Raw genomic sequence first — 15,431 nt, 5'->3', positions numbered from 1 at the left:
TCAAGTGAAAACCTGAGACCACCTTTGGGAGAAACTGAGGACGTGTCCTCAACTCTGCCCTATCCATATAGAAAATCAGATAAGGGCTTTTACATGACAAAGCCGCCAATTCTGACACACGCCTGGCCAAGGCCAAGGCCAACAGCATGACCACTTTCCACGCGAGATACTTTAGCTCCATGGTTTTAAGTGGCTCAACCAATGCGACTTTAGGAAATCCAACACCACGTTGAGATCCAAAAAGTGCCACAGGAGGCACAAAAGGAGGCTGAATATGTAGTACTCCTTTAACCAAAGTCTGAACTTCAGGCAGTGAAGCCAGTTCTTTCTGGAAGAAAATCGACAGAGCCGAAATCTGGACCTTGATGGACCCCAATTTGAGGCCCAAACGTCACCCCTGCTTGCAGGAAGTGCAGGAATCGACATAGTTGAAATTCCTCCGTCGGGGCCTTCATGGCCTCCCACCAAGCAACAAATTTTCGCCAAACGCGGCGATAATGTCTTGCGGTGACATCCTTCCTGGCTATGATCAGGGTAGGGATGACTTCCTTCGGAATACCCTTTTCCTTTAGGATCCGGTGTTCTACCGCCATGCCGTCAAACGCAGATGCGGTAAGTCTTGGAACAGACAGGGTCCCTGCTGCAGCAGGTCTTGTCTAAGCGGCAGAGGCCAAGGGTCCTCTGCCAGCATCTCTTGAAGTTCCGGGTACCAAGCTCTTCATGGCCAATCCGGAACCCCGAGTATGGTTTTCACTCCTCGCCTTCTTATTATTCTCAGTACCTTGGGTATGAGAGGTAGAGGAGGAGACACATAAACCGACTGGTACACCCACGGTGTCACTAGAGCGTCCCCAGCGATCGCCTGAGGGTCCCTTGACCTGGCGCAATATCTTTTCAACTTCTTGTTGAGGCGGGACGCCATCATGTCCACCCGTGGTCATTCCCAACGGTTTACCCGCATTTGGAAAACTTCTGAATGAAGTCCCCATTCTCCTGGGTGTAGGTCGCCCATCGGAGAATCCTTGTGGCTTCTGCCATCGCCATCCTGCTTCTTGTACCGCCCTGTCTGCTTACATGGGCGACCGCCGTGATGTCGTCTGATTGGATCAGTACCGGCTGGTTCTGAAGCAGGGGCCTTGCTTGGCTTAGGGCATTGTAAATGGCCCTTCGCTGCAGAATATTTATGTGAAGCGAAATCTCCTTGGAAATTTCTTCCCTGTGTGACTGCACCCCAGCCCCGAAGGCTGACATCCGTGGTCACCAGGACCCAGTCCTGTATTCCGAATCTGCGGCCCTCTAGTAGATGAGCCCTCTGCAGCCACCACAGCAGCGACACCCTGTTTCGCTGTTGTATCTGTAGATGGGACCCGGACCATTAGTCCCACAGGTCCCACTGGAACGTCCTTGCGTGGAGTCTTCCGAATGGAATTATGCTTCGTACGAAGCTACCATTTTTCCCAGGACTCGTGTGCATTGATGTACCGACACCTGTCCTGGTTTTAGGATGTCTCTGACTAGAGATGACAACTCCTCGGCTTTTTCCACTGGAAGAAACACTCTTTTCTGGTCTGCGTTCAGAAACATTCCCAGGAACAGAAGACGTGTCGTCGGGACCAGCTGTGACTTTGGAATATTGAGAATCCAGTCGTGCTGTTGTAGCACTTCCCGAGAGAGTGCTACCCCCACTACCAACTGTTCTTTGGACCTCGCCTTTATCAGGAGATCGTCCAAGTACGGGATAATAAAAACTTCCTTCTTGCAAAGGAGTATCATCACTTCTGCCATTACCTAGGTAAAGACCTTCGGTGCCGTGGACAATTCCACCGGCCGCGTCTGGAACTGATAGTGACAGTCCTGTACCACATATATGAGGTACTCCTGGTGAGGAAGATAAATGGGGACATGCAGGTACGCATCCTTGATGTCCTGGGAGACCCTGTAATCCCCCTCGTCCAGGCTCGTAATATCCGCCCTGAGCGATTCCATCTTGAACTTGAATCTTCTGATATAAAAGTTCAAGTATTTTAATTTCAAGATGGGTCTCACCGAAACGTTTCGGTACCACAACCACTGTGGAATAGTAACCCCTTCCTTGCTGAAGGAGGGGCACCTTGACAATCACTTGTTGTGATTTTATATGGTTGAATATCCACCAACACCGTCTCCCTGGCAGAGGGAGGTGCCGGTAAGGCAGATTTTAGGAAATGGCGGGGGGAAGAACGTCTCGAACTCCAGCCTGTACCCCTGAGATACTACTTGAAGGACCCAGGGATCCATGTGAGAGAGCCCACTGTCCGCTGAAATTTCTGAGACGGGCCCCCACCGTACCCGGGTCCGCCTGAGCAGCCCCCGCACCATGCTGTGGACCTACCGGACGCAGGGAGGACTTCTGCTCTTGGGAACTAGCTGTGTGTTGCAGCTTTTTCCTCTACCTTTGCCTCTCGGCAGAAAGGATGAGCCTCTAGCCCTCTTGCTTTTCTGGGGCCGAAAGGACTGTACTTGATGATACGGTGCTTTCTTTTGTTGTGGGGTAGCCTGTGGCAAAAAAATCGATTTCCCAACAGTAGCTGTGGAAACGAGGTCTGAAAAACCATCCCCAAACAGTTTTACCCCCTTATAGGGCAACTTCCATGTGCCGATTCGAGTCGGCATCGCCTGACCATTGCCAAGTCCATAACCCCCGTCTGGCGGCAATGGATCTAGCGCTTATTTTTGATGCCAGCCGGCAAATATCCCTCTGTGCATCACGCATGTATAAGACCACGTCTTTTATATGCTCTATTTTCAGCAAAATATTGTCCCTATCCATAGTTATTTTCCGACAGGGAATCTGACCACGCAGCGGGAGCACTGCACATCCATGCCAAAGCAACGGCTGGTCGCAATATAATGCCCTAGTGTGTGACTATATCTTATAGGGTAACCTCCTGCTTTCTATCAGCAGGTCCCTTCAGGGCGGCCGTATCCGGAGACGGTAGTGCCACCTTTTCTGATAAGCGTGTAAGCGCTGTATCTACCCTATGGGGTGTTTCCCCGCGTGACCTATCCTCTGGCGGGAAAGGGTACGCTGCCAATAACCGTTTTAGAAATTATCAATTTCTTACCGGGGGAAGACCACTCTTCCTCACACACCTCATTTAATTTCTCAGATGCAGGAAAAACTACTAATAGTTTTCGCTCACCAAACACAATACCCTTTTATGTGGTACCTGGGGTATAATCATAAATGTGTAATACATTTTTCATTGCCTCAATCCTGTAACGGGTGGACCTATTTGGAGGGTACACCAGTCTCATCGACGTCGACACTGGAGTCAGTATCCGTGTCGACATCTGTGTCTGTTATCTGAGGTAGCGGGCGATTTTAGAGCCCCCCATGACATTTGAGACGCTGGAACAGGCACAAGCTGAGTAGCCGGCTGTTCTGTGTCGTCGACCTTTTATGTAAGGAGTTGACAATTTCACGTAATCCTTCCATAAGTTCAACCACACCGGTGTCGACCCCGCAGGGGGTGACAACATATTTACAGGCATTCGCTCCGCCTCCACCTCATTATCCTCCACGTACCTGTCGACACAGCCGTACCGACACACAGCACACACACAGGGAATGCTCTGATAGAGGACAGGACCCCACAAAGCCCTTTGGGGAGACAGAGGGAGAGTATGCCAGCACACACCAGGGCGCTATATATCACAGGGATAGCACCTATAAAAAGTGTTTTCCCTTATAGCTGCATATATATATATGTATACTGCGCCTAAATTTAGTGCCCCCCCTCTCTTTTTAACCCTTTCTGTAGTGTATTAACTGCAGGGGAGAGCCAGGGAGCTTCCCTCCAACGGAGCTGTGAGGAAAAAATGGCGCCAGTGTGCTGAGGAGATAGGCTCCGCCCCTTTTTCGCGGACTTTTCTCCCGCATTTTTATGGATTCTGGCAGGGGTTAATGTACATCCATATAGCCCTGGGGGTTATATGCATACCCTCCAACATTTTACACAGAAAAATCGGTACAAATCCGAAAAAGGGGCGTGGCTGCTGGTAAAGGGGGCGTGGCCACGCCCCTTTTCCTATACTTTCAATGGAAGTTTGGAGAACCAAAAATCGGTACAGACCATGAAAAAATGGTACTGTACCTATTAAAAAGGTACAGTTGGAGGGTATTGTATATGTGATGTATTTTTGCCAGCCAAGGTGTTAATATTGCTGCTCAGGGCGCCCCCCCCCAGCGCCCTGCACCCATCAGTGACCGCAGTGTGAGGTGTGCATGAGGAGCAATGGCGCACAGCTGCAGTGCTGTGCGCTACCTTGATGAAGACTGATGTCTTCTGCCGCCGATTTTCCGGACCTCTTCTTGCTTCTGGCTCTGTAAAGGGGCCGGCGGCGCGGCTCTGGGACCGGACTCCGAGGCTGGGCCTGTGTTCGATCCCTCTAGAGCTAATGGTGTCCAGTAGCCTAAGAAGCCCAAGCTGGCTGCAAGCAGGCAGGTTCGCTTCTTCTCCCCTTAGTCCCTCGATGCAGTGAGCCTGTTGCCAGCAGGTCTCACTGAAAATAAAAAACCTAAAACTAACTTTTATCTAAGAAGCTCAGGAGAGCCCCCTAGATTGCACCCTGCTCGGTCGGGCACAAAAATCTAACTGAGGCTTAGAGGAGGGTCATAGGGGGAGGAGCCAGTGCACACCAGGTAGTCCTAAAGCTTTCTTTTTGTGCCCAGTCTCCAGCGGAGCCGCTATTCTCCATGGTCCTTACGGAGTTCCCAGCATCCACTAGGACGTCAGAGAAATCCTATTTTCTCTTACGTCCTAGAAGATGCTGGGGTACACATTAGTACCATGGGGATGTACCAAAGCTCCCAGTACAGGAGGGAGAGCGCGGAGGCTCCTGCAGAACCGATTGACCAAACCATAGGTCATCAGAGGCCAAAGTATCGAACTTGTAGAACTTAGCAAACGTGTTCGACCCAGACCAAGTTGCTGCTCGGCAAAGCCAAGACACCCCGGGCGGCCGCCCAGGAAGAACCCACTTTATGAGTAGAGTGGGCCTTAACGGATTTAGGACACGGCAATCCTGCCGTAGAATAAGCATGCTGGATAGTAAACTTGATCCAGCGAGAAATCGTCTGCTTAGAAGCAGGCCACCCAACCTAGTTGGGATCATAAAGGACAAATAGAGCGTCCGACTTTCTGTGAAGAGAAGTTCTCTTCACATAAATCTTCAAAGCCCTCACAACATCCAAAGACTTTGAAGAGATTGAGGAGTCAGTAGCCACTGGCACCACAATAGGTTCAAATAGTGAAAAAGTGACATCACTCAGTGCTCCCAAAGATGTAATCTACATAAATTTGTAATACACTCTCCTTTCGATTAGGAAGGATAATGCTTAATTCAAAGCCGCTGTGGGAATGAAAGAACAAACAACCACAATGGTGCAATATAGAAAAACTACATAGGATACAAAATTAATTTTATTGGTCCCACTCACAATTGTACAGGCTATTCAGTGCGTATCACCCTCATAGGGTCAGTCGTCCACAAGAAATAGGTCTCTTCTTTAAAACTGGAACTTAAAATCATGTATATAGTGCAAAACTGTTTGCTTAAAAACAAATAATTAATATACAAATGCACTCACAAAGATAAAAAAACAAGTAAGCATATCACCAAGCTGTATTGTCCCCACTGGAAACACCATTCAGTCCAAAGGTGGCACAATGAATCCTACGGCTCCGGAACAGTGGTGGATGGCTCCAATCCTTCTGGACATCCATGGTGTAATCGTTTGGAGAATTACAGCAATCTAATGTCCCACAGCTTAAATGTGTTTTCGGATGTATTCATCCTTCATCAGAAGCACGGATGTCCAGAAGGTTTGGAGCCATCCTCCACTGTTCCAGAGCCGTAGAGGGATTCATCGTGCCACCTTTGGACTGAATGGTGTTTCCAGTGGGGACAATACAGCTTGGTGATATGCTTACTTGTTTTTTTTATCTTTGTGAGTGCATTTGTATATTAAATATTTGTTTTTAAACAGTTTTGCACTATATACATACAGTTTTAAAGAAGAGACCTATTTCTTGTGGACAACTGACCCAATGAGAGTGATATGCAATGAATAACGGGGGTCATTCCGAGTTGTTCGCTCTGCAAATTTTTTCGCATCGCAGCGATTTTCCGCTTAGTGCGCATGCGCAATGTCCGCACTGCGACTGCGCCAAGTAAATTTGCTATGCAGTTAGGAATTTTACTCACGTTTTTTTCTTCGTTCTGGTGATCGTAATGTGATTGACAGGAAGTGGGTGTTTCTGGGCGGAAACTGGCCGTTTTATGGGTGTGTGCGAAAAAACGCTACCGTTTCTGGGAAGAACGCGGGAGTGGCTGGAGAAACGGAGGAGTGTCTGGGCGAACGCTGGGTGTGTTTATGACGTCAAACCAGGAACGACAAGCACTGAACTGATCGCAGATGCCGAGTAAGTCTTGAGCTACTCAGAAACTGCACAGAGATGTCTTTTCGCTATATTGCGAATCTTTCGTTCGCAATTTTAAGAAGCTAAGATTCACTCCCAGTAGGCGGCGGCTTAGCGTGTGTAAAGCTGCTAAAAGCAGCTTGCGAGCGAACAACTCGGAATGACCCCCAACCTGTACAATTGTGAGTGGGACCAATAAAATTCATTTTGGATCCTATGTAGTTTTTCTATATTGTGGTTGTTTGTTCTTTCATTCCCAGAGTGGTTTTGAATTAAGCATTATCCTTCCTAATCGAAAGGAGAGTGTATTACAAATTTATGTAAGATACCTTTGATTACATCTTTGGGAGCGCTGAGTGATGTCACCTTTTCACTATTTGCACTTATTTAAGATTTTTTGATGAAGGCTCTTTTTGTGATATTACTGGCAGCAACCCAATTCTAAGCGCGGTCTAGATCTTATAATTTTCTGTAATTCTGTCTTACTTACCACAATAGGTTGATTGATATGAAAAGCCGACACAACCTTCGGAAGAAATTGCTGACGCGTCCTGAGCTCAACTCTATCTTCATGAAAAATCAAGTAGGGGCTCTTGTAGGACAATGCCCCCAATTCTGACACACGTCTAGCAGATGCCAATGCCAACAGTGTGAAAGAAACTTGACCTCAACCTCCTGCAAAGGCTCAAACCAATCCGATTGCAGGAAGTGTAGTACCATGTTAAGGTCCCAAGGTGCCGTTGGAGGCACAAAGGGAGGTTGGATGTGCTGCACCCCTTTCAACAAAGTCTGAACCTCAGGGAGGGCAGCCAATTGTTTCTGGAAGAAAATGGACAAGGCCGAAATCTGGACTTTTATGGAGCCCAGGCGCAGGCCGACATCCACCCCTGCTTGCAGGAAGAGGAGAAACTGTCCAAGTTGAAAGTTCACCATAGGAAACTTCTTGGATTCACACCAAGACACATACTTTTGCCAAATCTGATGGTTATGTTTTGACGTTACTCCCTTTCAAGCCTGTATCAGGGTAGGAATAACTTTGTTCGGAATGCCCTTCCGAGCTAAGATCTGGCATCCAACCTCCATGCCATCAAACGTAGCTGCGGTAAGTCTTGATAAGTGAACGGCCCCTGTTGCAGAAGGTCTTCTCGAAGAGGAAGAGGCCTCGGATCTTCCAGCAGTAACTCTAGAAGATCCGTGTACCAAGCTCTTCTTGGCCAGTCCGCAGCAATTGAGAATCCTTGGGATGAGTGGAAGTGAAGGGAACACATACACTGACTTGAACACCCACGGAGTTACCAGGGCGTCCACCGCCACTGCCTGTGGATCCCTCGACGTGGAACAATACCTCCAAAGCTTCTTGTTGATGCGTGAGGCCATCATGTCTATTTGAGGTACGCCCCAAACACTTGTCACCTCTGCGAACACTTCTGGGTGGAGGCCCACTCTCCCGGAAGGAGATCGTGTCTGCTGAGGAAGTCCGCTTCCCAGTTGTCCACCCCCGGAATGAAGATTGCTGACAGCGCCACAGCGTGCTTTTCCGCCCACAGGATGATTCTTGTTACCTCTGACATTGCAGCTCTGCTCTTCATTCCGCCTTGTTGGTTTATGTAGGCCACTGTCATTACATTGTCCGACTGAACTTGAATGGCCTGATCTTTTAGATGATGTGCCACTTGTAGAAGACCATTGTACACGGTTCTTAGTTCCAGAATGTTTATCGGAAGGATGGATTCCAGACTTGACCACCTTCCTTTGAAGTTTTCCCCCTGGGTGACTGCTCTCCAACATCTGAGACTTGCATCCATGGTTAGGAGGATTTAATTCTGAATCCCAAACCTGCGGCCCTCTGTAGGTGAGAAGTTTGCAGCCACCAGAGGAGCGATAGTCTGGCTTTCGGTGACAGATGTATCATCTGGTGCATGTGAAGATGAGATCCCGACCATTTGTCCAGGAGATCCAGTTGGAAAGACCGTGCATGGAATCTTCCATACTGTAGAGCCTCGTTGGAGGCAACCATCTTCCCCAGAAGGTGAATGCACTGATGAACTGATACCCGGGCTGGCTTCAGGACATCCCGGACCATTGTTTGTATCACCAATGCTTTTTCCTCCGGCAGAAACACCCTCTGTACTTCCGTGTCGAGGATCATCCCCAGAAAGGACAGTCTCCTTGACGGCTGTAAATGCAACTTTGGAAGGTTCAGGATCCATCCATGATCCTGGAGTAGTTGAGTCGTGAGAGCAATGCTCTGTAACAGATTCTTCCTGGAAGACGCTTTTATCAGTAGGTCATCCAGATAAGGAATTATGTTCACACCCTGCATGTGGAGGAGTATCATCATCTCCGCCATCACCTTGGTGAACACCCTTGGTGCCGTGGAGAGGCCAACGGGCAGCGCATGGAATTGGTAGTGACAGTCCAGTAGAGCAAATCTGAGATAAGCCTGGTGAGGCGGCCAGATCGGGATGTGAAGGTACGCATCCTTGATATCCAGGGATACCAGGAATTCCCCTTCCTCCAGACCTGAGATCACCGCTCTCAGAGACTCCATCTTGAATTTGAATTCCCTCAAGTAGGGGTTCAATGACTTTAGGTTTAATATTGGTCTTACTGAACCATCCGGTTTCAGTACCACAAACAGGTTTGAGTAATAACCCTTGTGGTGTAGGTGAGGTGGAACCGGAACAATGACATTTGACCTCAGCAATTTTTGAATGACTTCCTGTAGGATCCACCGTCATGCCGAGGATTTTGAGGAAGCAGAACCAGGTTTCTCCTCCTGGGAACCTGCGGGTGTAGGTTTTCGGGACTTCCCCTGGCCACCTCCAAAGAAAGTGGGTGGGGATTTGGACTTTTTTGCTTTAGCGGTCCGAAAGGACTGCATCACAGACGTAGAATATGATTTCTTAGTCTGTGGGGCTGCAGCAGAGGGAAGAAAGGTTGACTTACCAGCAGCTGACGTGGAGATCCACGCATCTAACACTTCCCCAAATAGAGCCTGACCTGTGAAGGGTAGGTTCTCCACACTCTTCTTAGATTCTGCGTCCGCAGACCATTGGAGCAGCCAGAGTTCCCTGCATGCCGAGACAGCCATGGAAGACGTCCGTGCATTCAGATGACCAAGGTCCTTCATGGCCTCCACCATGAAACCTACAGTATCCTGTATGTGACTTAAAAACATTTCAATATCCCTTCTATCCATTGCATCCAAATCCTGACCACTGTTTAGACGCAGGGAAGGTAAGGGAGGCTTTCTTATTGTCTGTAAAGTAAGCCTCCTCGACCTGCTCAGGTACTTTGTCAACAATGTGTAAAATGTCCCTAATGGGCTCAATCATGAGCTGCACCCCCTTAGCAAGGGATGCCTCACCCCCCCCCCCCCCCCCCGTATATCCCCATCACTGTCTCCCGTATGAGAGTCGGTATCAGTGTCGACTTGCATTATCTGGGCAAGAGCGCGTTTTTGTGGGCATATACCAGGGGATCTTAAGGAGGCATTGGGAACATAACACGACAAAACCTCTACAGATTTCCTCAAAACCTGTGTTTCAGTCTCATTATGAGTTATTCTAGATGAAATCTGGGATATTATTCCCTTAATTGAAGCCACCCACAATGGTTCGAATTCAGCAGGCTGAGACATTCTATTACATTCCTGAGTACATGGAATGGATTCCTCTGGAGAAGATACACACTCTGCAGCACAAGATCCAAAGTCCCTGGACATGGCCATGTGAGATATATGTACACACACACACATACTTGTTTTTCTATCCTCATCGGGACATTTGTCTGGTACCTTCCTCATGGGGACACCTTTTTCCTTGCACCCCAGCATCATGACCAGGGGGTCCGCACCCAACGAGGGAATCACATTCACATTACGCCTTACCAAATTGACCGATAAATCAGTATCAAATACCAGAAGGACCCTGGACCTCATGGGGACCTATTCAGGAATACCTGCCTCGTGAGACACCCACATAACTGATTTATTTTCAGGGTTAACCAGAGATAGAGGAAACATGTATGCAGCAGCAGATACATTTTATTCAGGAAAGGCTCTTTCTCATTTCAGCAGTAATTCGGTTCTTAATGTAAAACTTAACCGAGAGCCAGTTCTGAGCCTTCAGAGCTTGTCGTTCTGCCCTTAGGCACGCATCACAGTCATTCTTGCCCGGCACCTTGAATGAGTGAATGAACCGAATCATGTGACGTTCAACAGCTTTCACTTCTGCTGGGGTCCACGGATTGCGCTTGGCGCCCCTTCCATCACCTGTGCGGGAGAGGAAAGGTCAGTCATCCCGCAACGCCACCACCAGTCATGGACGCATCTCAAATGGGATGGACAGTCACACCTACCTTTAGCTGCACCTCCATCCGCCGCCACCACCACGCTGCCGGCTTCTTTTTCCATGTGCCCCATGGGAACCTCGGTATCTTGACTCTCTGGCTCATCCCCAGAGTCATCGCTCACCACCTGGATCAGCTCTGTGGATAGAGAAGGACAGGGAAACCAATCACACCAGCCCACTTAGACAGTCAGTCCCTGGAGCCACACTGTCAAGTGATACCTACCGTTTGGATCAATGGAGATCTCTTCCAGACTGTGACCCCTGAATTCAGCCATTCTCCCTTGCTCGAGAGCCAGAAAGAGCTTGCTCAATTTGGCCAGTTGAAGGGTACCCTCCGGGAGGCGGTAATAATGCCGATGCACACGGATATCATGTCCAAGGAAATCAGCAAGCTGATCCATCTCTGTATCGCTCAGGTTGAGGACCCTGGAAAGTGTAGCCACATGCTTCCGTAGGCGGGTGGAAGATAATGCTTTGGGGTGTTTGGCCCCACACTCCCGGGCGTAGAGACATATGCAGTCGGATCCCCTGTAATGGGACATGGCTGCTGGCCTAGCAAACATGTAGATATTGTGTCGGGTCACACCACATTCTGTCCGCTTCTCTGTGAGGAGCTCCATTGCTTTCTGCATGCTTTGGGATAACAGAACGGGGACTTTCCTGCCTCTTTTCCCAGGTATCTCAATATGGGAGAAGTGACGACAGAGTGCCTTCTCCAGCTCTGACAGGGCCTGGGCCACATCACCCTGCAAATCGGCTGTGTGCCATAAATCGAAGGATGAGACCGCATCTTGGAAACCTCACCTTCTCTCCTGCGGTTGAAGAGAATCAGCTGCGTGAGGGTAACTTTGGCCAGCATGGACCACTGCTTTTTGGAAGGGTGGGCGGACAACTCATCAATGTACTTTTGCTGACGGTCAAGGAGGTACAGGTTCAAGTGCTTAACATCATCAGTGAAGGGCAGAAGCAGTGGTGCATTCCATTTTATTTCTCGAAATTGTCTTCAGGGCAGCAGTGGAGATGAGCTCGCTCCACCTCACCTCATAAATTTTCCGAAAGTTTCGGGCACGCTCCACTGTCAGGGCACTGCCCTCTATCAGTGCCTGACACTCCACCATAGCAGAAATTTTCTGCAAGCTGTGTCCCACCTTCAGAGCCAACGAGGGTATTTTATATATATTGGTGCGGTCATCGTAACCGGCCAGGCTCCTCGCAGCATGCACCACTTGCAGGAAATTCGGTGGGCCATTTAAATCTTCCATACACCACAACGGTGTGACCTTCATCGCCTGCAGCAGAAGCCGCCCCACCTCTCTGAGTTTCTGACGGATGTAATCATGCTTGCTGACATCAGACCCCAGACGGTTGTAGAGGTGCTGGCCGAACTGCATAATACAGCGGTTCCCTTTGATTACCGGTACCACATCATCGTAATTCATTTCGCTCAGCAACTTCCAGAGGCCGGTGCCAAAATCCTTCGGGACGGGTGTGGCGTAAGTGAAGATACCCTGCACCCTGGTTCTTCCAGGTTTGGGGCTGTCACTTTTGCGGAGCGGGCACCTCTTCACATGGTGCCACAGGTGCTTCCTGGAGAATAGCCCTTTACATTTTACACAGTGCATGAAATATTGGGGAGCCGTTGCTTCTTCCGGCTGCTTGCACAGTAGGAGGACTCCGCTGCCCTCACGGAGAACCCCGACATTATGGGCAAAGTTTCCCTGGGTGCGAATCAGGTCTAGCTGCACTGTCCTTTCCCTGGAGCGCTTCGGAAAGCTGAGTGCCCTTGTTACCTCATGCTCATTGTGGTGGACAGCTTGCACATGTCTCGCAATTTTTGAGAATGGCCTCTCGCACCACAGGCAGAAATTGTTCTTGTTACATGCAATCGAACCATCTGCTTTTCGGGTAAGTACCTGGACCGACACTGCGCAGGCCGGATGGAGACATGGGTCGGCCTCCGCGGAGCAAGCCCCGGAACACTTCCAGAACCTGCCTGCCGTGAAAAGACGTCTCGTCCCCTCCACTGTCATCCGAGCTGCTCAACTCTGACGAGTCGGGGAGATAGTCTTCGTCACTGCCGTCGGTTCCGTCCATTGCCTCAAGGGGACCGGCAGACCCAGGACTTCCGGGGTTTGTGGCGCACACACCGTACCAAGCCCGTGCTTTCTGTCTAGCCACGCCCACAGTGAATACAGGGTTCGGGGAAGCAAGGGGCCAGGGCCCGGCATGTGCTTCCTATTGCACATCTGGGGAAGGGGTTCTTATTAGAGTCGCGTATCGGGTGGCGCGCGCGACATTTTTGTGTCACATGCTCCGATTTTCCCCAGGTTCCTGGAAGCCTGTCCCGGCCCAAGGGGTGCCAGTCTCCACTCATCGGCAAGACTTCCACAAATCGCAGTACTGGATTCAGCCCACCAGGGGGCACTGCGATGGGCAAGTGGGGGAGGTATAGAGCGAGGCTGCACGCTCCGCGATTTTTCTGACGAATGCCCTTCTCACACGAGCTCCGCGGACTTGGGCAACCTTCCCGCTTGATTAAATTCAAATCAAACCCGATTTTCGAGCTCCACGAGTTTTTGGACGAATGCCCTTCTCATACGAGCTCCGCGGATTGGTCATCCTTCCCCCTGGATTAAATTAATGTCAACCCGTTATTCGGGCTCCGTGACCTTTTGGCCGAGTGCCCTTCTCACCTGAGCTCCGCGGACTTGGGCAACCTTCCCGCTGGATTAAATTAAAATCAAACCCGATTATTGGGCTCCGCGATTTTACGGCCGAATGCCCTTCTCACCTGAGCTCCGCGGACTTGGGCAACCTTCCCACTGGATTAAATTGATATCAGACCCGATTTTCGGGCTCCGCGATTTTACGGCCGAATGCCCTTCTCACCTGAGCTCCGCGGACTTGGGCAACCTTCCCGCTGGATTAAATTAAAATCAAACCCGATTTTCGGGCTCCACGATTTTACGGCCGAATGCCCTTCTCACGTGAGCTCCGCAGATTTGGGCAACCTTCCCGCTGGATTAAATTAAAATCAAACCCGATTTTCGGGCTCCACGATTTTACGGCCGAATGCCCTTCTCACACGAGCTCCGCGGACTTGGGCAACCTTCCCGCTGGATTAAATTAATTTCAGACCCGATTTTCGGGCTCCGCGATTTTACGGCCGAATGCCCTTCTCATACGAGCTCCGCGAACTTGGGCATACCATCCCTGGAAGCGTGCCCCCTGCTGGCCGAAATAATATAAATAATATTTAAGCCCGGCAAATGTAAGCGGGAGAGAGGGCCCAGGCCCCTGGGTGGCGGGCCCCTGGGTGGCGGAGCCCGGGCCCGTATCCCCGCAGCGGTGCCACCCGCTGGCCGCATGCTGTAACTGCAGCACTTTGTAGAAAAATAAACTGGAGAAAAAAAAAATTATACAGAAAGGGTAGAGTTAAGAAAGTGTAGAGTTGAGTTGGCCGCCTGACGCCACTGCGGGGAGATTTCACGTGTTTCGGGGAAAAAAACAAACAAAAAAAAAAGCCACACGCAAGCAGGCCAGAGGGCCTGGGCCGCAGGATGGCGGGGCTCGGGCACGTATCCCTGCAGCGGGGCCACCCGCTGGCCGCATGCTGTAACTGAAGCACTTCAAAGAAAAATAAAGAAACAGTGAAAAAAAAAATTATACAGAAAGGGTAGAGTTAAGAAAGTGTAGAGTTGAGTTGGCCGCCTGACGCCACTGCGGGGAGATTTCACGTGTTTCGGGGGGAAAAAACAAAAAAAAACCAAATAAACAGCCGGACGCAAGCAGGTCAGAGGGCCTAGGCCGCCGGATGGCGGGCCCCGGGCCCGTATCCCCGCAGAGGCGCCACCCGCTGGCCACATGCTGTAACTGCAGCACTTCGAAGAAAAATAAAGAAACAGTGAAAAAAAAAAATATACAGAAAGGGTAGAGTTAAGAAATTGTATAGTTGAGTTGGGAATAAATATCAATCCCACTCTCCCCACCCACGTAGCCCGGAACTTAAGCCTGGGGAAGGGTGTCCCCGCTGGCCCCGGAGCGGACCAGGGAAGGAAGCCGCCGCGGTCCGCTGCACTCGCGCTGGCTCTCTGTTCGAATGCGGCGCCTCCGGCCAAGTCCCCGGTCGGGACTTGGCTCGCAAGGGAGGGAGAGATAGGGCCTACCCCTCCCGTCGAGTCCACGCGCCCCGGACAGACCGAAGCTTAAGTCCGGCAGAGGAAGCGGATCGTCGGCCCCCTCCTCCCCTCCTGGTGAACCCGCCGGCTTCCGCAGCCCGGGCTCCCTCCGGCTTCCACAGCCTGGGCTCCCTCCGGCTTCCGCAGCCTGGGCTCCATACATACAGATAGAAAATGAAATAATGGACAGATGGATGGAAGGGAAGAACAGCCCGGGCTCTCGCCGGCCTCTGCAGCCTGGGCTCCATACATACAGATAGAAAATGAAATAATGGACGGATGGATGAAAGAGAAGAACAGCCCGGGATCTCGCCGGCGTCCGCAACCCGGGCTCCCGCCGGCTTCCGCAGCCCGGGCTCCGGACGGCTTCCCTTTGCGGAAGGGGGGAGACTGGTGAAGATCAGGCGAGAGGAGGGGTGTCCTCCGCTAGATGG

This window comes from Pseudophryne corroboree, chromosome 2, assembly GCF_028390025.1.
Source record: "Pseudophryne corroboree isolate aPseCor3 chromosome 2, aPseCor3.hap2, whole genome shotgun sequence".
In the NCBI taxonomy this organism is placed as follows: Eukaryota; Metazoa; Chordata; class Amphibia; order Anura; family Myobatrachidae; genus Pseudophryne; species Pseudophryne corroboree.
The sequence above is the reverse complement of the archived record's forward strand: the minus strand, read 5'-3'. Positions refer to the sequence as shown.